At 42.4% G+C, this 25,202-nt stretch overlaps 1 protein-coding gene and 1 long non-coding RNA gene across 14 annotated transcripts in view; one reads left to right on the top strand and one right to left on the bottom strand.

The window, feature by feature from the left end:
• Positions 1-25,202, bottom strand: part of Ptprm (protein tyrosine phosphatase receptor type M) — a 747,535-nt gene that overhangs the window by 40,378 nt on the left and 681,955 nt on the right. The gene's annotated exons all lie outside the window — the stretch shown is intronic.
• On the top strand, positions 1,661-19,810 carry LOC141422521 (uncharacterized). The gene is made up of 3 exons (XR_012447134.1): positions 1,661-1,768; positions 18,682-18,811; positions 19,341-19,810. It is a non-coding gene; the product is annotated as an uncharacterized lncRNA (long non-coding RNA).

Here is a 25,202-nt window from a genome sequence, read left to right as displayed (position 1 = left end):
TCTTCAGACTGACTTTTAAAATGTGGCTAGAAGTTGCATTGTTAGCTCAGTTACTATTCTCCTGATCTGCTTATTTTTTATGTTCAAGGACAAATAGTTTGCCCTGCTCCCTAAACAGACCTCATGATCCAAAGTCCTACACAAGCCATTCCTCTAGAGTGTTTTCCTGAGGAAAACTCTTCCAGTTGAAGATTTTCTCTGTTCTTTAAGTGTATCTCAAATACCACACCCCTCTGAAGTCTTTTCTCCATAGATGTGAACTCTGATTCCTCAATGAAACAAGTTTGTTCTGGAGCTAGGATGATGCCTTTCTTACAATGCTTGGTACTTGCTCATTACTGCCCAGTAGTAAGGTGCAGGCCCTGCAGCACCTGGCATGTCTTGTACATGGTAAATATGCAGTGGACGCATTTCAGGGAGACATGCAAGATCATTATAGGAAGGAAAATCCCAGACTGGCAAAGTTTACAAAGTGGAATCCCACTGGGCCAAGAAGATCTTTTCCAGAATGCCAAACACCTGTGGTACATAGTGTGGCTTTGGCTGGCCAATTCTAGCTGCTTCTTCATGAAACTCTCTGGCAGTTCTAGGAAGCCTTATTACCCTTAGGTGGCAAGATATAAGCCAGACATGCTAGGAGTTAGAGATGAGGGAATGTAGGCTAAAGATAGGCCCACACTCATTCTGTTTTTCAGTCTCCTTTGGGAGACTCCCCCCTCCATGGGAACATTATCTGCTACTTTTATCAAAGAGTTTATCAATAATATCTCAGAAATCTACATCATGGATACCAGTGCAGTATCTAAAATATCCCAGAGTAAGAGACATGGAACTTCTTGCCTACATGTAAATTGAGTCTGAGCACACCACGCCTATGTGTGGAGATGTCTAACCCAATAGCAACCATAATTTCACTTATAGAATGTCTAGCTTTGTACTTCCACAATGCTAATTAACAAAGATGCTGACTCTCCTCGGTATTTCGAGACTTGCTTTTATTTATTTATTTATTTATTTTGTGATTTCACTTATGCAAGCAGAAGGTAGTGGACAGAACTACAAACACAGTCCATGTGTGCTCTTTTTATTTTTTATTAAAAAAATTTTAAGACAGGGTCTCACTGTGTAGCCTAGGCTGGCATCGAATTTTTGAGCCTTGGCCTCGCGAGTGATGGGATTACAAGTGTGTGCCACAGCTTTTAAAACGAACTCAATGGAATGCTCATACAACTAAAAAAAAAAAAATCATGTGTTTCTCTGGAAGTTACAGTGAACCAAACCACACTAACAGCTGCAAGCCTATGTTATATTAGGGACAGCTTACCTAATGAAAATACCTTATCCGGGCGTTTCTTATCTAACAAGTGAATTTACTAACTATATGTTGCAATGGATGTAAGGCATTTTGTAGGGCCGCCTCTTCTATTTTAGACTCGTTAATCTCCCTGCTCTCAGATTTTCAATACATACGGGTGAGGGGGCTTTATCGTGTTCAGGAATCAGGAAACTTAAAAGCTCCCTTCATGGACTGGGGGCTCAGAGTTTCTCCTAGGGACAGCTCTCCCTGGAGGATGCACTTTCCATTTCCTCGAATTCCAACCAGCGTTCCGGGAGCGCGCGCCCCCGCGCGGCGGCGGCAGGCAGCGGCGGCTACCGGGCAGCTTCTGTCCGGAGCTGTACTACCGCGCACAGGTGCGGGGCTCTCTCCAAGGAAGCGAGGGAACCTTGACCGCGCGCCGCCGGGATGCCTGGATGCCTGGATGGGGAGGTAGGTAGGAGAACCCAAGCGTGGGACGCCCCCTTCCAGGGCACGGCCCCTCCCGCGCACTGGCACCTGGTGGGGCGGGCCCAGAAGAGGCGGACGAGCCATTCGGCATCCGCTCCTCCCCATCTCGTCTCCCAGAATATCCGGAAATGGCTTGCCACATCTGTTTCCAGTTTACTAAAATCCCTTCTAAATTAGGTTCCTTTTAGTATCTTTTTAACTGCTTGGACTTGTGTCAAGTTATTTTGCTTAAAAAAAAAGGAACAGGAAAAGAAAGTATGCTTTCTCTCGGGATGGAGACTTTGCATGTCTGAGCGTCTAGGGCCTGCAGCTGCCTCCTGTCCTCTGAGTCTGCACACAAGAATATTGAAACCATGGCTTCTAAGACACCTGTTGGCGCTCAGTAACCGAAGAAACCGATGCTTCTTTGTCTGATCCTGTGCCAGCCTCAGCTGCCTCCTGCAGCCTGGTGCTACCTGCCCAGTTTGTAGCAGAGACTGCCTCCCACACATCCCAGTCATGTAAGGCAACAGCTTCCAGCCCAGAAAAGCGAGCCTCCCACACATCCCAGTCATGTAAGGCAACAGCTTCCAGCCCAGAAAAGCGAGGCCCGATCAGGATCGTCTAATTACCTTGGTGCCCTAGCATGGTTCCATCAGGCCATCAATCAAGCAACAGTACTGAATCCTGCTGCCTGCTCATTACTAGCTAAGAGCTGAAAAGAGATGATGTGGTCCCTGTAACAAAGGGGCTTTAAGATTCACAAATACGAAACACTTCAGTAAGCAGTGTAACTCCAGTATTTCGAACTTCCTGAAAAAAACTTTGAAGAGAGTCATTTTGAACCAACAGCCCATAGATAATCCCCATGTATGCTAAAGTCCCATGGGAAGCTAGCTGGGCAGAGCTCTAGCTCCAGGGCTGGCAGCACACCACACCTGAACTTTGGTGCCTCTTTATGTGGCTAAAGCAGTGGCTCCAAACTTCAGTGAGCATTGGAATCCCTTGGAGAGATTCTCAACAAATTCCCTGGATCTTAATGTGGGGGCCTGAGAATCTGCATTTTGAACAAGCTCCCAGGTGATGCTTTGAACAGTGGCTCACACTGAGCTGCAAGGATTTAAGCAACACGACTGGAAGGCACAGTCACAACACTGATGTGAGCTTGGGAAGATACTCAAGTTTGTTCACTCTCAGGTCCTCCATCTGTCAAGAGGGGTCTAAGAGTAAATCAGTGGGTCTCAAATATGCCTATGCATTAGAATCACTTGGGAGGAATCAGGCCACATTCCAGGCCGATTAAATCTCAATTTCTGGGGTGGGACAGAGGCATCCATAATTTCCTGAAGCTCCCCAGGCGGTCCAGTGAAAACATCTGGACAAGTGCCTGGTTCATCCTAAGACATCAAAATATTAATTCTTATGCTTAAGTGATAATTTTGTGATCTGGACCCTAGGTGGCTATAGACTTCAGAGGGCAAGAAGCCCACTGAGGTTCTGGAGAGGCAAAACAAGATTTTTTTTTGGAGAAGCAGGGAAGAGCTGAACATTGGCAATTGTGCATGGTTTATGATGGTGGAGAGGAAACAAAGGGGGAGGGGCATCCTGCTGTTATTCCTCATTTCCACAAACCTTATTCCATGGAAATAAGGCAACCTGGGAGAGAGGTTAACATGTCTTATCTCCCATTAGTACAGTCCTATGAATTCCCAACAGAAATTAGGAAATAATGCCTGCATTTTGGGGGAGGAGATTCAAATCAAACAGAGCTAGAGTCAGTTTCCAAACCCTCAATTTCAAGGTCATTGCAACTCCTATATACAGAGCCTTTCCTGCTTGGAATTCCTCCCTTTGGACGGCTGCATTCTCACAGCTGTGGCCTCATTTGGTGGCTTGGGGAGGACAAATGATTTGCAAGGGCCAGGGCTAGTCTCTTATCCTCTTCATTCCTTTTAAGTGGAAGGCAGGCTCAGGAAGGATGAGTAGTTTCCTTAAGGGAATAAAATTCCTGGTAGGGGAGAGGTGGAAGCCAGGTTCTGACCCCAGCTGCAGGGCTGTGTGGGAGGGTGGAACTCAAGACTCATGATGCTTGCTTTGGTCTTGCCTAGGAGGTTTTGGCTTTAGGCACAGACACCAAAGAGGAAGTCTGAGATGGCTTTAGCTGCCTATCCTTTATGAGGGCAGAAGAGGAGATGGGGGTTGAGGGTGGGGCTGGGAGAACAGAATGAGTACTTTGAAACCATGATTGACTTTTGTCCCCATCACAAGCTGCTAATTTCTGTGGATGCCTCTGAGGAGTGTGGGGCAGAACTGCAGGTTCTTTATGTGTACTGTGCCTGGGTGCTAAGAAGCCCATGATTAAAAAGGATTAAGGAACTGAGTGGTTAGCTCTTAAGTTTGGGGACACCATAGTGTGATCTAATAAACACAATTTTAAAGGGGCAGAAGAGAGAACAAAGACAAAGGAAGTTATAAGCTTTGATTTGTCAAGAATTTTCAAAATGCTTTTTTTTTTTGAATGAGACATCCAAAAAGAGTGAAGAAACTTCTATTAATAGTTGTGTTCAGCCCTCTGAGTACAACTTTGATGGAGATGCTGGATAGAGCCCAAATACTGCTATGAAGCACATTACCACACAGAGCCCCAGCCAAGAGCAATTGCCAGCTTTATTTCCAAAAAACAGACTCAATATATTCCAAAAGAAATGTTACGGATGTCTTACAGGAATAAAAACATTTACTCACTTAAATATCCTGAAAATACAGATTGCTTCTGTCTCACTGTAATGGAGTAAGATGGACATGCATTTGCTTTTTTTTTTTTTTTTTTCTAACTTGTTTCAGTCAGCTTTCTGTCATTGTAACATATACCTGGGGTAATCAGCTTATATGGAAGAAAGGTTTATTTTGGCTCCTAGTTTCAGAGGTTTCCATCCATGGTTCTTGGCCCCATGGACAGACAGTATGCCATAGGAAATGTACGGTGGAGGGATATGCTCAATTCATGGCACACCTCAGTGAACTAACTTCCTCCTCTAGGCTCCACCTCCCCAAAGCACTATGGACTGGAAACCAACGTTTTAACACATGGGCTTTGAGGGATCCAAACTATCATGTTTGTGGTGCTGTAGCATTTTACACCCTCTGAGCCTCAATTTTCTCCTGCATAATATGGGTCAAGATTGCTGCTTTCTTAGGGAGGATGTGACAATTGAATGAGATTGTGTGTGTGGGAGCACACGTGATTTGTTTAACGACCTGACTTTTAAAAGGTTCCCTAGTCTCTCCCTTCCAGACGTGTCTTACTTGGCTGGGCCTTTGGGCAATATCCTTGAAGTCTTTCAAAAGTGGCCCTAAATCAAGGGCTTTTGGAAGTCTGTGTAGTTTGAATTTGAGAAATAACTTTGTAGGATAAGGAAATCCCTCCTTCATGCCTTTAGGCTGCTGTGTAAATCCCTCACCCAACCACACATGGCTCCTTGTTTTCTTTCTGGTTTTTCAATTCCATCTATTACTTCATATTATCACTTAATGGTCATATAATACTTCTAACGAGCACAAGGCCACATCCATATCCACATTTGTTTTCATCAGCTGTAGAGAAGCGCACAGCTTGAGGCCTCTGGTGGGGTTTTAAGGATCATCTTACAAACCTATGAGAAATCAGTCTGGTTCCTTTTCTCTTGTACCTCATTTGGATGAAAGCTTAATCAGATACTAGCATGCTCCAACTGCAGCTAGACTTCCAAAAGATGTACTCATTGAGACTGCTTGTCCCCCTCTACCAAGAGATTTGGCTTTGACTTTTAGCCATTCCCTAGATTCAAGTCCTGCCAAAGAAGGGACTCTGCCATCATAAAAATGCAAAAAAAAAAAAAAAAGGAGTGTGCCATATACTCTGAAGACTATTCTTGAACGAAGTGCTCTAGAGATCTTCTAAGCAATGATGACATTGTTAGAATACAAATACAGGCCCAAGGTACATCTAAAAGGACACTGCTTAGAAGATATGTGACAAATCCATTGAGAAAAAAAAATCCTTTTCTCTGTCAGTCTTCACATGTGTCAGGGTCACAGTTTAGATCTATCACCTTGTGCAAGTCACAGGACCATGCTGGCTCTGTTTTCTTATGTGTCAAAGAGAATACAGACCATATGTTGGGTGAAATGATTCCAATGCCTAAAATGATGTGATTCCATGCCCCTCACACTGAGTTTGTGGGATTCATATTATTACCTCTATTTTATAAATACCTGCCTTGAAACTGGGAAAGTCTGACAGACTGAAGATTTAAGGGATCAGTGTTTCAGTGCTGTGACTGCAATATGGCAAAGCTGTGTCTAAGCCTAGGGCCATGGACTTCAGGCTGTCCTGCCAGTCATTCAGATAGCCCCCAAAGCCCTTGACAAGCAGAACCCCATGCAGGCATTGCTGAGGATACAGGGAAATCAGATATGACTGTAATACTAACTAAGAGCTATGTATAACCAGTAAATGTAACTCAAGGCAGAATGAGAGGCAAACTTAATGGTCAAGAGCACATTCCCTGAGCATACACTAATCTGGGTCCAGAGACAGACCACATTCATTAGCTGTGTGACTTTGGGCAAGTGACTTAACCTCTTGGTGGCTCCATTTTTCCATTTGTAAAATGGGGATAATAAAAGCATCTTGAAAATTAATTTTTTTTTGGTAAGGCACTTAGAACACAAATGGCATAAGTAAATGTCTGTTACAATTTTTAAAATGAAAACTGCTATTGGAAGTCAGAAGGAAAAATGTTTAATTCCAAAGGAAGGGATTCAAAGTTTCCCAAGAGAGACTACATCAGAAATGAGAGCAGCAAGAAGTGCTATTTCTGTGGGTGGATAGTGAGGGGAGGACAAAATAGACTGAAGAAGTCAGCAGGGGGCATCTCCAGGAAGCCTGCTTGGCCCTGTCCCTGTGGGCGGGGCCAGGAAGGGGAGAATCCCCAACAGCAGTAGAAAATGGTCCCTGTTTCATGGCTGCAGCGGCACCTTGTGCTGTTACACCTGTACTTCTTTGATGCTTTGTTGCAAGGTAACAGGAATGGTGTTGGGATGGAAAGTGTGTACTTACAAAAGAAGGGTGGGAGGCGGGAAGGAATCGCTGCAGGCCCAGCATTCTCAAGGGTACCTACTCCCTCTGTTTGAATGTCCATGATCCCTGGACTAGCTGGGGAGCTCTGCAGCTGAGCCAGCTTCCCTGGCAGGCTGGACTGCTATGTGCAGAATGCACACTGACTGCTGGGAGAGAGGGATGGATGAGTAGGTGGGGCACAGGAGAGCCACAAATAGCTGACAGTAATAGCAGGTAGTCACTCCATCACCAGCAGCTCACATGGACCATCCCCACTTCCTGCAGAAGCCAGCAGCTTCAGGCCTGGGGTGATCGCCAAATGGCTACAGCTAAGGGGTCCTAGGGTAATGGAACTCAGGTCCTGGATCCCTGTGGGCTCCAAGGAACCAGAACACAACCTCTGTGGCTTAGTCTTAGTTTTTGAAATATTTCTGCAACACATACCCCGCCCCCATTCACATATATTTTTTCCAAGTAAAAGGATAACATTTTATTTTTAAGGGCCATTGATAAAGATACTTTTTAGAATCTCTCTTAAAAATGAACATTTAATGATGACACAGTGTGATGTCATCATTAAATACCTGGCTAGCAGGCAGGAAAGCTATGTTACAATCTATTTAGGTAATCTTGTGCAAGTCACTGAACCATTTGGACCTCAGTTTCCTGATTTGCCAAAAAGCACCCTAGACTGTCTGGTTATTAAAAGCATTCTGAGTCCTGTAATGATCTGATTATATGACTCTAGAACTGGTCCTTTGGAAGGCACAGAAGTCAGGAGGGTAGGTTCTGGAGTTCAAATCCAGGTCTCATATTCACTAGCTGTATGTGCTTGGAAAAGAAATGGGATTATAAAATGTCTAATTCATAGTCATTGTGATGATCTCAGGTCCTGCTGTGTGGGCTGCCACACGAAGCCCACGGTTCCTGGTGCAAGCATGCCTGTCTTCCTTCCTGCCTCCCTCCCTCCTTCCCTTCCCCTCCCATCCTCTCCCATCCTCTCCCATCGTCTCGCTTGCCTTCCTTCCCTCTTTCCCTTTCTTCTCGTCTGTCCTTCCCTCCTTCCTTCCTTCCTCCCTCCGTTCCTTCCTTCCTTGATGATACTGGGGTTTGAACTCAGGACTTGCACTTGCTAGGTAGGCACTCTACTACTTGAGGCACACAACCAGCCCCTTTTGCTTTTAGTTATTTTTTTGAATAGGGTCTGAAGTTCATGGTCTGGCCAGCCTGGACCAACATCCTCCTATATATACTTCCAGTATAGCCTGAATGACAGGCACGTGCCATCATGCCCAGCTTTTTATTGGCTGAGATGGGGCCTCTCTAGCTTTTTGCTCAACTGGACTGGTCTCTGCTTCTGAGATCCATCAGATCTCTGCCTCCATGTAGCCAAGATTATAGGTGTGAGCCACCCTGCCTGCTCGCACTGTGCTCTCTTATCACTGATTAGTACCTTTATTATAGGGAAGGGAGAAGCTCATAGTGCAGACTGTACCTGCCCCATGGTCTATGCCAGGACTTGAGAGACAATGAACCTTAACTTCAGGAACACTAATCTGGACTAAATTCCTCTGTGATGGTCTGGGATGCACATATGTCATTACCCTCAGTGAATCTCTTTGGGGAGGTAACTGGCTCTAAGGGTGCAGGAAGGAGAAAAAGGCACTTACACAAGGCTAGGGCCTCAGCATCTCTGCCTGTTCCAGTGCCCTCTCCCCTAGGTTACTGCCAGGAAGCAGAGCCTCAGAAGGCTTGGAAGAATACAGCGACAGGAATGTATGACCTGCTGATTATCTTGATCTAGCATCATATAAGTAGGCCTGAGTATTTGAAGTATGTGATTCAACATGTTGAATAGGATAAAGTGGCTACAAACTCACTATGGATTTGGGATTCTCTACAATATCAGAAATGACTCTTTTGGTAAAACAAGTGCTAGGAAACGAACTGCTCTCTAAGGCCCTTTCAGAATCTAAAATATGGGAAATCTCTGAGAGAGGAGAGCCTGCTTATCCGGCGCAGAGAATCTCCACTTCACGTTAAACGGAGAACCGAGGAGGGCCCCCTGGGGCCGCCAGTGGCCGGCGCCCATACGGCTTGGGAAGACGCGGACCAGGTGAGCTTCGCGGTACCGCGGTAGCCCCACAGACAAGCCTGGGCCAGAGCAGCATAGCCCCCTGGACAGACTGACCTCCACCCGGGAAAAAAAGAGAAACTGAGTACTAAGCAATAAGAACAGTTAAGACACGCTGGAAAGAGGGTGGGGCACCCTGAGCACTGAAGATTGGGGGAAGGGAATCCTTCCCGGGACTGTAAATAAACGAGCCGGGCGGGCCGGAGAGGCTCTGGCGGGAGCGAGGCGCGCCCAGCAACCAGGAGCAGGGACGCTTGTGAGAGGAGGGAAGACCCACTTCCCACGGAACTGTAAATGAACACGCAGGCCTGACAACGCGGGGCAGTGGCACCTTTCCCAGTGCTTGGAAAGGGAAAAGCCTGTAGCAGAGGCCCCCCTCCCCCGCACAGGAGAACTCTGAGCAAACAAAGCCTGTGGGACCAGGTGAGTGCTAAGCTCACCCCAGAGATCTGCATAAATAACGCCGCCAGCTACAGGCGGAGAGCAGCAGGCAGGCAAGCCACAGTTGCAGATACCACTCTCAGAACTGCCTCCAGACGCTTTTTTTTCTTTTTCTCCCTACCTTTGATGAGAGAACAACCGAATTACACCTGCAAGCCGAAAAACTTACTGAAACCGTATTGCATTTGAACTGGGGACACTTGGTGGGGCTTTTTTTTTTTTTTTTTTTTATCTTCTGTGTGTGTGTGAGTGTAGTTTTGTTCTACTTTATGCATCCCCTTTGATGAGACAACTACAGAACAACATCTGAGGCACCAACTCCAGGACTGGAGATTGAGACGGACATCCAAATTATTAAGACTGAAATTGCATTGCATATAAACTTGGAAGTTTTTTGGTTTTTTTTTTTTTAATTTTCTATTTTCCATTTTATTTTAATTCATTTTTATAAATAGATATTACTTTCATATACTTATTTTTTATTTTTTTTATCTTTGACTTTCAATCGTCTCTCTGTCTCTCTATTGTCTGTTCAGCTTACTGTCGATTAGTACACTAACACTCCCTGTTTATACCTTTGAAACTCTCTTGTCTGATACCTTGTTCTGCTTTCTCCCTCTTGTCTGTATATTTGTTTTCCCCTTTTCTTTAACTTCTTGCTTTCCATCTCAGCTCACTCTTCCATTCTCAATATTACCATTGTTATTATTACAAGCTAGAAAATACTTAATTACACACAGTACAGGGACAGTAACAACACCAAGGACAATGACAGGAAGACAGAAAAAACAAGGAAACCAGTTTCCCCACAGCAAAAAATTAGTACAGGAACCAGAGGGGAATGAAGAGAACAGAAACTCAGAGCCAGACTCCAACAAAATGAAGATAAACTATGCCAAAGGACCCAATGAAGCCCACAAGAATAATTTAAAAGAAGACATACTACAAGTACTCAATGAGAATTTTATAGAGATGATACTGGATAGGGTCAACCAAAATGTACAGGAGACACTCAAGAAATTCCAAGACAATAAAAATAGAGAATTTGAAAAAGCAAAAGAAGAAATAAAGGAAACCATAGAAGCACTGTATAAACACCAAAGTGAAAGAGAGAACACAATGAATAAATGGATAAATGAACTCAGGACAAAAATAGACAACAATAAAGAAGAAAACAGCCAGGATATGGAAAACCTCAGAAAAAAGAACGAAACAGAACTGCAAAACAAAACGGAAGGCCAACCCAGCAGAATAGAACAAACAGAAGACAAACTTGAAGATGAAATGGTAATTAAAGGAAAAACTGAAGAACTATTAATTAAACAACTCAAGACCTGTGAAAAGAAAATGCAAGAACTCACTGACTCCATCAAAAGACCAAACTTGAGAATCATGGGCATCGAAGAAGGAGAAGAGGTGCAAGCGAAGGGAATGCGTAATATATTCAACAAAATAATAACGGAAAATTTCCCAAATCTAGAGAAAGATATTCCCATACAAATGCAAGAGGCCTCCAGGACACCAAACAGACCAGATCAAAATAGAACTACTCCATGACATATCATCATTAAAACAACAAGTTCAGAAACTAAGGAAAGAATATTGAAGGCTGCAAGAGAGAAAAAACAAGTAACATACAAAGGTAAACCCATCAAAATCACAGCAGACTTCTCAACAGAAACATTAAAAGCAAGAAGAGCGTGGGGTGAGATCTTCCGGGCACTGAATGAAAATAACTTCAACCCCAGGATACTCTACCCAGCAAAGCTATCATTCAAAATAGATGGAGCAATAAAAGTCTTCCATGATAAGCAGAAACTAAAACAACATGTGACCACAAAGCCACCATTACAAAAGATTCTGCAAGGGATCCTGCACACAGAAAGTGACACCCAACTTAACCATGAAAAGGCAGGCAGCACCAAACCACAGGATAAGAAAAAGCAAGACAGTAGAGAGTAACATCAAGTTAGGTACACACAATCAAACCTTCAAACAACTAAGATAACTAAATGGCAGGAATCACCACATACCTATCAGTACTAACACTTAATGTTAATGGACTTAATTCACCCATCAAAAGACACTGTTTGACAAAATGGATTAAAAAAGAAGATCCAACAATTTGTTGCTTACAGGAGACTCATCTCACCGACAGAAATAAGCATATGCTTAGGATGAAAGGCTGGAAGAAGATTTACCAAGCCAATGGCCCCCGAAAACAAGCAGGAGTAGCAATACTTATCTCTGACAAAGTAGACTTCAAACCTACATTGATCAAACGAGATAAAGAAGGACATTCCATACTAATAAAAGGGGAAATAGACCAAAAGGAAATAATAATCATCAATCTGTACGCACCCAATGTCAACGCACCCAATTTCATCAAACATACCCTGAAAGACCTAAAAGCATATATAAACGCCAACACAGTGGTTGTGGGAGATTTTAACACTCCATTATCATCAATAGATAGGTCATCCAAACAAAAACTCAATAAAGAAATCCAAGATCTAAAATATGCAATAGATCAAGTGGACCTAGTAGATGTCTACAGAACATTTCATCCAACCTCTACACAATATACATTCTTCTCAGCAGCTCATGGAACCTTCTCCAAAATAGATCATATCCTAGGGCACAAAGCAAGCCTCAGCAAATATAAGAAAATAGAAATAATACCATGCATACTATCTGACCACAATGCAGTAAAAGTAGAACTCAACAACAAAAGTAAAGACAAAAAACATGCAAACAGCTGGAAACTAAATAACTCATTACTTAATGAAGAATGGATCATCGATGCAATAAAAGAGGAAATTAAAAAGTTCCTAGAAGTCAATGAAAATGAAAACACAACCTACCGGAACCTATGGGACACAGCTAAGGCAGTCTTGAGAGGAAAGTTTATAGCCATGAGTGCATATATTAAAAAGATTGAAAGATCCCAAATCAATGACCTAATGATACATCTCAAACTCCTAGAAAAACAAGAACAAGCAAATCCCAAAACAAATAGAAGGAGAGAAATAATAAAAATAAGAGCTGAAATAAACGAAATAGAAACCAAAAAAACCATACAAAGAATTAATGAAACAAAAAGTTGGTTCTTTGAAAAAATAAACAAGATCGATAGACCCCTGGCAAACCTGACTAAAATGAGGAGAGAAAAAACCCAAATTAGTAGAATTAGGAATGCAAAAGGGGAGATAACAACAAACACCATGGAAGTCCAGGAAATCATCAGAGACTACTTTGAGAACCTATATTCAAATAAAATTGAAAATCTAAAAGAAATGGACAGATTTCTAGATACATATGATCATCCAAAACTGAACCAAGAGGAAATTAATCACCTGAATAGACCTATAACACAAAATGAAATTGAAGCAGCAATCAAGAGTCTCCCCAAAAAGAAAAGTCCAGGACCTGATGGATTCTCTGCTGAATTCTATCAGACCTTTAAAGAAGAACTGATACCAACCCTCCTTAAACTGTTCCATGAAATAGAAAGGGAAGGAAAACTGCCAAACACATTTTATGAAGCCAGTATTACACTTATCCAAAAACCAGGCAAAGACACCTCCAAAAAGGAGAACTATAGGCCAATCTCCTTAATGAACATTGATGCAAAAATCCTCAACAAAATAATGGCAAATCGAATTCAGCAACACGTCAAAAAGATTATTCACCACGACCAGGTAGGCTTCATCCCAGGGATGCAGGGGTGGTTCAACATACGAAAATCAATAAACGTAATAAACCACATTAACAGAAGCAAAGACAAAAACCACTTGATCATCTCAATAGATGCAGAAAAAGCCTTTGATAAGATCCAACATCATTTCATGATAAAAGCTCTAAGAAAACTAGGAATAGAAGGAAAGTTCCTCAACATTATAAAAGCTATATATGACAAACCTACAGCCAGCATTATACTTAATGGAGAAAAATTAAAACCATTCCCTCTAAAATCAGGAACCAGACAAGGATGCCCACTATGTCCACTCCTATTCAACATAGTACTGGAATTCCTAGCCAGAGCAATTAGGCAGGAAGAAGGCATAAAAGGGATACAAATAGGTAAAGAAACTGTCAAAATATCCCTATTTGCAGACGACATGATCCTATACCTTAAAGACCCAAAAAACTCTACTCAGAAGCTTCTAGACATCATCAATAGCTATAGCAAGGTAGCAGGATATAAAATCAACATAGAAAAATCATTAGCATTTCTATACACTAACAATGAGCAAACGGAAAAAGAATGTATGAAAACAATTCCATTTACAATAGCCTCCAAAAAAATCAAATGCCTAGGTGTAAATCTAACAAAAGATGTGAAAGACCTCTACAAGGAAAACTATACACTTCTGAAGAAAGAGATTGAGGAAGACTTTAGAAAGTGGACAGATCTCCCATGCTCATGGATTGGTAGAATCAACATAGTAAAAATGTCGATACTCCCCAAAGTAATCTACATGTTTAATGCAATTCCCATCAAAATTCCAATGACATTCATTAAAGAGATTGAAAAATCTACTGTGAAATTTATATGGAAACACAAGAGGCCACGAATAGCCAAGGCAATACTCAGTCAAAAGAACAATGCAGGAGGTATCACAATACCTGACTTCAAACTATATTACAAAGCAATAACAATAAAAACAGCATGGTACTGGCACAAAAACAGACATGAAGACCAGTGGAACAGAATAGAGGACCCAGATATGAAGCCACACAACTATGAGCAACTTATCTTTGACAAAGGAGCTAAAAATATACGATGGAGAAATAGCAGCCTCTTCAACAAAAACTGCTGGGAAAACTGGTTAGCAGTCTGCAAAAAACTGAAACTAGATCCATGTATATCACCCTATACCAACATTAACTCAAAATGGATCAAGGATCTTAATATCAGACCCCAAACTCTTAAGTTGATACAAGAAAGAGTAGGAAATACTCTGGAGTTAGTAGGTATAGGTAAGAACTTTCTCAATGAAACCCCAGCAGCACAGCAACTAAGAGATAGCATAGATAAATGGGACCTCATAAAACTAAAAAGCTTCTGTTCATCAAAAGAAATGGTCTCTAAACTGAAGAGAACACCCACAGAGTGGGAGAAAATATTTGCCAATTATATATCAGACAAAGGACTGATAACCAGAATATACAGGGAACTTAAAAAACTAAATTCTCCCAAAACTAATGAACCAATAAAGAAATGGGCATGTGAACTAAACAGAACTTTCTCAAAAGAAGAAATTCAAATGGCCAGAAAACACATGAAAAAATGCTCACCATCTCTAGCAATAAAGGAAATGCAAATTAAAACCACACTAAGATTCCACCTCACCCCTGTTAGAATAGCCATCATCAGCAACACCACCAACAACAGGTGTTGGCGAGGATGCGGGGAAAAAGGAACCCTCTTACACTGTTGGTGGGAATGTAGACTAGTACAACCACTCTGGAAAAAAATGTGGAGGCTACTTAAAAAGCTGGACATCGATCTACCATTTGATCCAGCAATACCACTCTTGGGGATATACCCAAAAGACTGTTACTCCAGAGGCACCTGCACATCCATGTTTATTGCGGCACTATTCACAATAGCCAAGTTATGGAAACAGCCAAGATGCCCCACCACTGACGAATGGATTAAGAAAATGTGGTATCTATACACAATGGAATTTTATGCAGCCATGAAGAAGAACGAAATGTTATCATTCGCTGGTAAATGGATGGAATTGGAGAACATCATTCTGAGTGAGGTTAGCCTGGCTCAAAAGACCAAAAATCGTATGTTCTCCCTCATATGTGGACATTAGATCAAGGGCAAACAGAACAAGTGGATTGGACTATGAGCACATGATAAAAGCGAGAGCACACAAGGGAGGGGTGAGGATAGGTAAGACACCTAAAAAACTAGCTAGCATTTGTTGCCCTTAATGCAGAGAAACTAAAGCAGATACCTTAAAGCAACTGAGGCCAATAGGAAAAGGGGACCAGGAACTAGAGAAAAGGTTAGATCAAAAAGAATTAACCTAGAAGGTAACACCCACGCACAGGAAATCAATGTGAGTCAATGCCCTGTATAGCTATCCTTATCTCAACCAGCAAAACCCCTTGTTCCTTCCTATTATTGCTTATACTCTCTCTACAACAAAATTAGAGATAAGGGCAAAATAGTTTCTGCTGGGTATTGAGGGGGGGAGCGGGAGGGGGTGGAGTGGGTGGTAAGGGAGGGGGTGGGGGCAGGGGGGAGAAATGAACCAAGCCTTGTATGCACATATGAATAATAAAAGAAAAAAAAAACAACAAAAAAAACTATTTACTAACCAAAAAAAAAAAAAAAAAAAAAAGAAATGACTCTTTTTGGTGATATAATGAACGCACTATCGTAGTCTAAAATAAAGAACTATCTGGCCAAGTGTGGTGGTATACACGTGTAATCCCAGTACTCGGGGAGGCTGAGGCAAGAGGACTGAGTTGAGGCAGGAAGATGGTGAGTTCCAAGCCCAGCCTGGGTAGAGTGCTTGCTTAGCATATGTTGAGGCCCTGGGTTTGATCCCCAGTATTGTAAGAGAAAGAGAGGGACAGTATGAATTCAGGAATATGAATTATCTGTTTAGAATTTTAAGTGATAAAGATAATATTTCTGTCTACAGTAGGTAGTCCAAAGCTAACAGTGTAAATCCAGTGTCAGGTTTTTGAAGCAGTTATTCCTCCTGACTTTTTATACTCTGTCCTGCAGATGAAATTCCCCACTGTATGTCCCTGTCCTGCTGCTTTTCTGATTCTGGCTGTGCTTCTTTATAGAAACTTCTAGCAAATAAATGAAATCCTGGTGGCTGACCTGCGTTTGCTTCCTCTCCTTACTACAGAAGTGCACTTCTATAATCCAGCATGCCCCATAAATGCCCAAATGTCACCCAAAGCACCTTTCTCAATCCTGAGGTTTACAAGCCTGTAATCTCAGCACCAGGAAGCAATTTATACACTCTCTTCTTGTGAGGAGTGAAAGGTTCTTTAAGTAGATTTTACACCCATACCATCCCAGAGCTCTTTCATATTCTCACTGCTAGAAACTTGGTCCTAGAGAAATGGGGCAGAAGCTTAAGCCATAAGTTATCCTTCTTTGGTCTTAATACTATCTGAGACAAAGTTCTAAGACAGTGAATTCTGGCTGTTTGCAATCTACTGGGTTATATTCTGCCTTATTTATTTCCTTAATTAGGGAAACTGGAGATACTGTTGTCTTGTCACTTTGATAAGCTGATAGAAGTGATAGAAAAACTATACAACTGCTCACTCATTATTTTGCTCTTTGGTCCCATCCTCCTGGGAGGCCCTGGAGTTTACTCATGTATTGACTTGGCCAGATAACCCTAAGCCTTCAGAGAGAGGTAGAGCAAGGGCTCAGAAGATTAACTTAGCAGATCTGGAAAGCAGAGAAGGGGAAAAAGGATCCTGCATTCAAGCAAGTACATCATTTACTGCTTGTCAGAAAACTGTTCAAGAATAGGCTTTACCTGCAGTGGGCGAAATGGGGAAACCTGACTTTCTCATGCTGGTGTGAGCAGAACAGAGAAGATGGGCTATTGCAGCTTTGAGACCTCCCCATATTGTGTCCAATGTCGGTGCCAAGAAATTACAGCTGTGCACTGCCCACGCACATAGAAGTATGGCTGGCTGTGTGATAAAAGCTCTCAAGCTGGGATACGTTTGTCCCAAGGTGCATGTGCCATCTGCTATGAGCACAGAACCCTCCCTTCTTCAGGTGCTCTACAGACCCTTGGAGGCAGGTGTCTGCCTATGTGCACCCCCAAGACTATGGCAGACAAAGGCAGAGGTGACAGGATGAGAATGAGGATCCAGCTCAGGCAAAAAGGCAAATAGACAAATAGACAGACCCAGGTGGAAGTAGGATTTTCTGTGGTCAACCAGTTCAGGCAATGCAAAGAGAGTGTCTGCCAGAGGCAAGTGACAGGGTTTGACAGTGGTGACCATGAAGCAGAGGACCGGGCATCTCCATGGGTTGGTGAGAGAATGTTAAGGAGCTAATCTGTATCCAGCCCACAGTTACCTGGGGAGCCCTGAGAGAGCATTCTGAGAAACACTTGTTATTCAGACCTGCAGGTTTACTTTGATCTCACAATATCTTGCCACTGTGGCAATGAGGGATGGCTGGTTCAGAAAAATCAGATGGAGAAGCCTGACTTGTAATTCTTTAATATTTGACAAAAAAATGACTTTGGCTTTTTTTTTTTAAGAGACATAATGGATTAGGTTGAAGTAGCAAGAAGTAAATACACGAGGGTTAATTACATAGGCTAACTATAGGTATATTTCTGTCACATCAAATAGAGTCGCAGCAAACCTCATTCACAGCCATCATGAATCTATTACTTTAAATGTAAGCCTGGTCTTCCAGTGAAGAAGCAGCCTAGAGAAAGGGAGCAGTATAAGGAATTCCCCTGTATGAAATAAGCTGTTTTCTATTAGCTTATATGTGCCTTTGTAATTATTCTTCTACTCCTCTCCACACATTCACTCAGTCCTTTCCATGTCTCCAGCCTTTGGGAGTCAAAGAGGAAATCATAGTGCCTTTGCTCACAGAAACCTGTAGTTTATCCAAGGTATCTTGTTACTGCTTGTACACAGCTGTATGTAACACCTTTACAATTGGACTGTAAATGTCTTGATGGGTCCTCTCTTCTATTTCCTGGCTTAAAACAGGTTTAGGTCACTTAGTATAGTCATATGTTGCTTAACAATGTGGGCACTTTCTGAGACATGTGTTAGGTGATTTCATCATTGTACAAACATCATGCAATGTACATATATAGACAGCATAGGCTGCTAAACACCTGTGCTATATATGGTATAGCTTATTGTTCCTACTCTACAAACCTGTGAATATGGTAGGCAACTGTAACACAATGATAACTACTTGTGTATCTAAACAAAGAAAAGGTACTGTAAAAACGCTGGGCATAGGTATTTGTCAGCTTCTTTTTAACCCTAGGGGGCCACTGTTGTACATATGGCCTGAAGCACATGTGGCACACACCTGTACCTGTATGTTAAGTGCCTGTATGTCAGGCCAGGCCAGGGAGAAGAGCCAGGAGGAGAGGTGAACAGACTCTGAGGGGGTTTAGGTGTCTAACACTGACAACAGCAGAGACATAGGAGGTACAAGAAAAAGATATGACACTGATCCTGTCTTCCCCACAGGAAATTCACTAGCTCAGACAATGATGGCTCAGTGTCTCTCTCAGAAGACAGAGACAGTGGCCTGTACTGAGAATAGATAAAAAAACAGCATGCTGTTCCCAACAAGGTGAAGAACACTTCTAAAACTAAGGTAAAGATGTATGTGCATGCACTTGTGTGTGTGAGTGTCATATGCATACTTTAAGGAAGTACCTTTTATCAGGTCAGAGAATGGGAAAGTTGTGAACAAGATCTAGCCTGATAGTCATATAGGCAAAGGTGAGGGCAGGGAATAGCCCCAAACGGAAGTGTGTATATGTGTGCTTGTGTAAGTATATTATGTCTATATTTATGTGTAATAGCACTATCAGAATAAAGTTTTCAGAAGTTGGGGTTAACACTTCATATATGAAATTTTCTATAGGACACCTCCTGACTTGAAGTTATAAAATGTAGTACTTAGTATTTTAAGAATTTAAAATTCTTAATAAGCCTTCAGTAAGATGTAGGTGTGTGGGTTTCTCCTTGCTTTAGTCTGAGAGTATGAGTTTTCTTTTAGTCTCACATTTTTCAAAATCACTGCCCAATTTAGTAGTTAATGAAGAGCTTCCTGTTAAATGAGTTTGTTTTGCAATTGAATCTGTTTCTGTATTTCATTTGACCACTGTTCACCTTTCCAGTAAACAGATCTGTATCCAGGCTGGACTGACAGAATGAAGTGATGATTTTTTAAGGATTACACACATTGGGTAAAATATTACTTCTGTATACAAAGAGAACTTCTTTGAGATGTGAAGGTCTCACACACAGGTACGTAGGCCCGATGGGGTGTGCTTGCATAGCTTCATTAAATGATTGTGAGGGTTCTCCAGAGGAGCCATGTTCTCTCTCAGGACCCTCTCCTGCTGCACACAGGGTGTGGATGGTGTACATCTGATTCTTGGCAAGGGAATAGAAATGCACTTGGAAGGCAGGATTGATTTATTGTGTTGGGTGATAAGCCAGTGGCTTGTTATAAGCAATCTTGAGAACTTTTGAAAAGAATACATTCTCTCAGTATCAGCATTTGCTGTTGACACATTAAATTGTTTTCAAAAGGAGGTCTATAAATTAGAGACTGAGCATCATTTATGATCTGTATAAATTAATATATGGCTTAATCACTGGCAGGACTTATCTCATTGGTACTTAATCATACCACACCATTCTGTTGCAGGTCTTGTATGAAATTCAAGTATACAAGTGCAGAAGAAGCAGGAGAGGCTGGCTTTTTTTGCCTCCTCATCTTTTCTCCTGTTTCTGGTTCTCATGTGGAGATTAACATAAATCTGGATATAGGTACATCTGCTATTCATGTGGATATCTTAACCAGAGTGTAAATAACAAATAGAAAAATCTTCATTTGATTGAAGAGATGAGGAGATAGGAATTGGTTGCTTTGCTCTTCACCTGCAAATGCTCACATCAGATTCACCATCTCAGCCCCATTCCCTCTAATTCCCAAGGCCCAGCCCATCCACCTCCGCTGCCACCAACTTCGGTCTTGCTTAGATCTTTCTTTTCCTTATCTTTGCCTCAAGAGAAGAAAAAGCAGGCTCCTAGTCTAGGCAAGCCCCTCGCCCTGAGTCCTCAACTATCCTTAAAATAGTTTCCTCCAGTGCCTCAGACCATGGCCTTGCTCCTTTTGTCACAAGGAAAACTAATGTCCTGGGGGTGGTGTTTACATCCCAAGTTTGGGGTTTATGTTCATTTAAGTGTGACCATGCCTCCACTCTGCAGACTGAGGGAAAGATGTCATCCCTTATAAGGTTCAATGGAAGATCTGCACTTGCCCCCTCTCCCTTGCCAAACACTCCATCAGCTATCTGTTTTCTAAGATTTCCTATGTTCTCCTTCTCTCCTCATTTTTTTTCTTGGCATACATATTTTGTAGAGGCTTTACACCTTATAAATATCCTGATTTTCTCTGATTATAGCCCCATTGTGCTCTCTTTCCTCCTCTCTAAGCTTCTAGTCTAGACAAGTCTAGACTCAGTCTATACTTCCTCCTTCCTTGACTCTGCAGTCCGGATTCTGTGCGCAATATCTATAGTGAATGCATACATCTCATTCATGCATCCTTCCCAACAGACCCTTGGCTTCCTTTTGGGGAATGACTTCCTCCCTATTGGACTTTTTTTTTCTTTAGAGGCCCTGCACAGCAAAGAATGAACACAGGAACCAACCCTGGGGAGTCAGATGTTCCACCCTTGTCTTTGAAATCCTGAGCACAAGGAGAAAAAAACCTGGTGCTTATCCTCCTTGCCACAGGTACCTGACCCAACTGTCTTGGCTGTGAGACCCAGCAGGCTCCCTGAACTCTGGAGATGCTGCCTTCTCTCCTGTCTGCTTGCAAGCCTTACTCTTCACATCAATATTTGGAGCTCCTAGTATTCGTCCCATAACTTCCCTTTACCTTAAATAAACCAGAGCTGAGTTCTGTTGCATACAACCAAAGAAGCCTGATAGGTTATCCCTTGGAAACTATGGAGGCAAAAGGTTACCAAAGACCTTTTCTTGCCAGGTCCTTGGCTATTTTTCTGCCTTTAGATGGCTGACTATGAAGCAGCTCCAGTATGTCCCTTGCTCATGCCCCTTCCTCACTCACATCTTTTGGGGGCTGAATTCACAGGATGAAGCCCAATTCCTGATGTGTCCTATCCAGCTCTCCATGACAAGGCTCCAGTGCTTTCACACTGCCCCTTCTGGTTCACACTGAACAGGTCTAGAGGGCCCTGTGACTGCCTCTACATGCAACAGCCTTCCCTCCTTCTTGGCTATGTACTGTCCCACTCTTGCCCCGCATGCTACTCGTTCTGGAAGCATTACTTGTCAGGCCCCTCCAGCCTTAACCCCAGGTCTGAATGAGGACTAGTAGAACACTCTGTGAAACCTTTCTCATAGAACTTGATCATTTTGGCTGAGTCCCCATTCCTGTGCACAGGGACATACTTAATTTACCTTGATAGCCCAGCCTTTTGTGACTGTCCACATTGGCTGGTGTAGCCTATGCTTATTCCCCAAAGGAATCTCTCCATCTTGTTTGTGACCTTCCTCTGTCACTTCTTGCTTTAATTTCTGACTCAATTACTTCTTTTCCGATCCCCAATTATGCTTATGTCTACCCACTATGGTTTGAATATAGTCACCCCTCAAAAATCACATAGTAGTTTAATCCCCAAATTTTCATGGTAGAAACTATGGAATTTAGAGGTGGAGTATTTGGTAAGTGATTAGAATAGATTAGTGTATAGCCCCCATGATTAAATACTAGAGGCTTTATAAGGCACACAGAAAAGAGAAAGCAGGGGGTGGGGGTGGTGTTAGAGAGAGACTGCACAGAGATAACACAGGTGATCCTGCCACAAAGTCAAAGGGACCTTTGCAAAAGCCTGCACGTGTAGTTTGGCCTTCCAGCCTCTGAAAACAATGTCTAAATCAATATCTTCTTTAAATAAAGGAGCCTGCCTCCAGTATTTCATGATAGTAATGAGAAAATACACTACCCTATCACTAAACACACACACACACACATACACACACACACACCCTCCCCCCACCCCCCACTATAATCACCGTATTGACCGTTTCCCTTCAGACACTGCTCCATCTCTTTCCTTTGATTCTCTTCTCCAAGAAAAGTTACAGTTGTGCTTTTACAATGCAAACACTATTCCATTGCCATTGTTTTCCTGTTCTATCACAGATAGAAGCCTGGTTCACACCAGAGACTGGGGAGGTTAATAGGGAGGCACTGTAGACTTGTGGAGAGACCCTGGGCTCAGGCTGAACAGACCATGATCAAAGTTCTAGCTTTGTATTCTGGGCCAAATTATTTAACCTCAATCAGCCTCAGTTTCTCAATTTTGAAAGTAGGAATCTTCCTATGTACTCACAGGGCATTTGTGCAAAGAAAAGTCTTGTAACAGCATTCAGCAGAAGGCTTGGCACAATGCATTTTTATCATCTACTGTCTTCTCCCTTCCATTCACCTAGTGTCTCTAGCTTGGAACACTGCTCATTCCCTCCTTCTGCTTGAAACTCTATCCTCCCTTAAGGCTCATGATTCCGGGGCCTCCTAGTTCTTTCCCTATTTCTCCTGTTTTTCTTTTTCAGACCCCAATGTCTCTCCTTCCTCCCTGAATGCTCCCTAGATATACTATTCTCCATATCCTCCTTGTCAGTGGGCTCTTGGGAGCCCATTGTCTCCCAAGAGTGCTGGGCTTGATTCTATAAAATTTTTTTGGTCTCTCTGTCCCATAGATAGTGCCTTGTCTTTTTATTTAGGTACCTCCTGTCTAGCCCAAAGCTTAGCACATACCAGATACTAGAACATGGTACTCTCACATTTTATTGTGTCTTTAGTTCATATCTTTTTTGGAAAGTCCTACATATATTCTTCACTCACCTTCTGAATTCATTCAAAGTGAATCACAAAGCCTTTTCCTTAAATCATGTCTTTGGAATGCTGAGTTTAATCCCCAACTTTTTATGTTACTGCTCTTTTTTGGGGGGATGGAGTAGGTGGAAAACGTACTCATTATCAGTTAATAGCCTTTATATCCACCCAAGTCACAATGACAGAGACCCTGACTCACATTCAAATTCTCCTTATTGGCACTCCTCCAGGCTGGCCCTGCATTCTAGCACTTAAGTGATCTTCCTGCCTTAGTCTCTGTAGTAGCTGAGACCACAAATATGCACCATTGTGCCCAGCCAGAATTGTTTTTCAACAATGCTGATTAGAGCATATCATTCACCCCCTCAATACATTCCATTAAGACAAACAAACAAGCAAAACTGTCATCCACTTTCTACTTCTATTTTCCTCCCCTCCAGAAAGGACTTTCAGACCCTCTCCAGCAAGCCCTGGTGTGGCCTCCATCCTGAGTCTGGTCAGCTTTACACAGCTGTACCAGGCCACTGGCTCTTTCCTCTTGCCACTGATACCCTGTTCTGTGGCTTTCCTTCCCATTCAAAGTAGTTATTGCCATTTAAATCCTTTTCTCCTAGTGAGGTCGAGCCCCTTACCACATTCTCTAAGAAGTCCTGGATTCCTGAAAGCAGAATTAACCCCCTTGTTAGTCCCATCATATTTTGATGTAGTGCACTGTTTATATCCATTCTCTATTACTATATCTGATAAGAGAACAAGGGAATTACAAGATCTTTGTATTTCTTGGTGCCATGGATACATTAAGTGTACCATTAAATGTCTGACTGACTTGTACTGAGAAGGATTAGCAAGCCTACCCTTGGGCTAATTTGTGAACAAGACAAATCGCCCCCTCAGCTGATGTTCCAATTTTTCCCAGAGGGGAATTGAGATTTTTTTTTTAGGGATACATTTTGTGTTCAGGGGCAATTCATTGTGAAATTTCCAAATAGGGTTATATTGTTCATTGGTTAGATCACCCCCATCATCTCTTCCCCTCATCCCCCTCCCCACTCCACTTAAAGCCATTGGGAGAGGTTTCTTTGTTCTATTTCATAGAAGTATATGTAGTTCATGAACCATATACCCTCACTTTAATCTCCTTCATTCACCCTCCTTCCTCCCACAAGTATCCCCCCCATACCTTACCTATTTTACAGTCCTGTCTTTCATTATTAATATTTAAGTCAATGGAAGTGAGATCTTTAGTGGACAGTGACTTAAGGTTCAGTGAGATAGTCGGGGAGCTGTCTTTTCTGGGGAATTGCTGGTACGCAGGAGTCTCTAGAAGCTCTGCTGCTGACTGCATAGCTCTGTACCATGTAGTGTCTTCTTTCCTGGGGGATGTGCCAGGTAGGTGAGTGAGTCATGTCAATGTCAGGTCAGGAACTGACCCAGGACACTGCTGACTTCCTCTTTTACTCTTAGTTTTGTGTTATTAAAGTAATGGCAATTCTGGGTAAGAAACAAGTAATTTATGACCCACTGAATCAAAGATGTGAATTCCACAGAGACCCTGTCCCTGCTGCCAAGTTCAGGGGAAGCTTTTTGGCCATGGCTTCTATGGGCCTTCCTGAAAGCATCAGGGCCAGGTGGTTATACACAGGAAAGGCCAAGATCAGCTTGTAGGAATGGGAAAAATCACAACGAGTGCTTAATTTATATATCAATTCTCATACTAATTCTGTGAAACAGATGGTCTGTGTTTGTGAATTTGTCCTTGTCCTTTATAGATGAGGACTCAAGGGCTCAGAGAGATAATGGTGGACATTGAAGAGCTGAACCAAGGGCTTCTGATCTCTGACTCACTATAAACCAGGAAGGACAGAGTTGACTAAAACTTGCACTAAAGCACAGCTGATGGCAAGCAACTTAAAAAGGGCATGGCATGAGGGAGATAAAGCAGCTGAGTGAAGAATCAAGAGAGATTTCTTTCTAAGGAAAGGATGGTATTTTAAATTAGTAATAAAAGAAGAGTTATATTTAAGCAGGAAGAGGAAAGAAGGCAAGGTCTCTGAATAGATCACGACTAATACCATTAGTCATAGTAGCTAAGGAAATCTACATA

Source organism: Castor canadensis, chromosome 4 (assembly GCF_047511655.1).
Source record: "Castor canadensis chromosome 4, mCasCan1.hap1v2, whole genome shotgun sequence".
NCBI classification, from domain to species: domain Eukaryota; kingdom Metazoa; phylum Chordata; class Mammalia; order Rodentia; family Castoridae; genus Castor; species Castor canadensis.
Note: the sequence above shows the minus strand (reverse complement) of the source record. Positions and strands in the feature narration are given on the sequence as shown.